The following is a 331-nucleotide window of genomic DNA, read 5'->3' on the forward strand; positions in this document are numbered from 1 at the left end:
AATTATGAAAGAGAAAAACAACAAAAATACTCAATGCATGAAATTTTTAGATCAAAACAATGAATGCATGCAAGAATGCTATGAATGTCATGATGAACACCAAGAACACTTTGAAGATCATGATGAACATCAAGAACAAAATTTTGAAAAATTTTTGATGCAAAGAAAACATGCAAGACACCAAACTTAGAAATCTTTAATGCATGAAGAATATGAATGCAAAAATGCACATGAAAAACAACAAAAGACACAAAACAAGAAATCATCAAGATCAAACAAGAAGACTTGTCAAGAACAACTTGAAGATCATGAAGAACACTATGAATGCATG

Source organism: Arachis duranensis, chromosome 9, assembly GCF_000817695.3.
Source record: "Arachis duranensis cultivar V14167 chromosome 9, aradu.V14167.gnm2.J7QH, whole genome shotgun sequence".
Taxonomy (NCBI): domain Eukaryota; kingdom Viridiplantae; phylum Streptophyta; class Magnoliopsida; order Fabales; family Fabaceae; genus Arachis; species Arachis duranensis.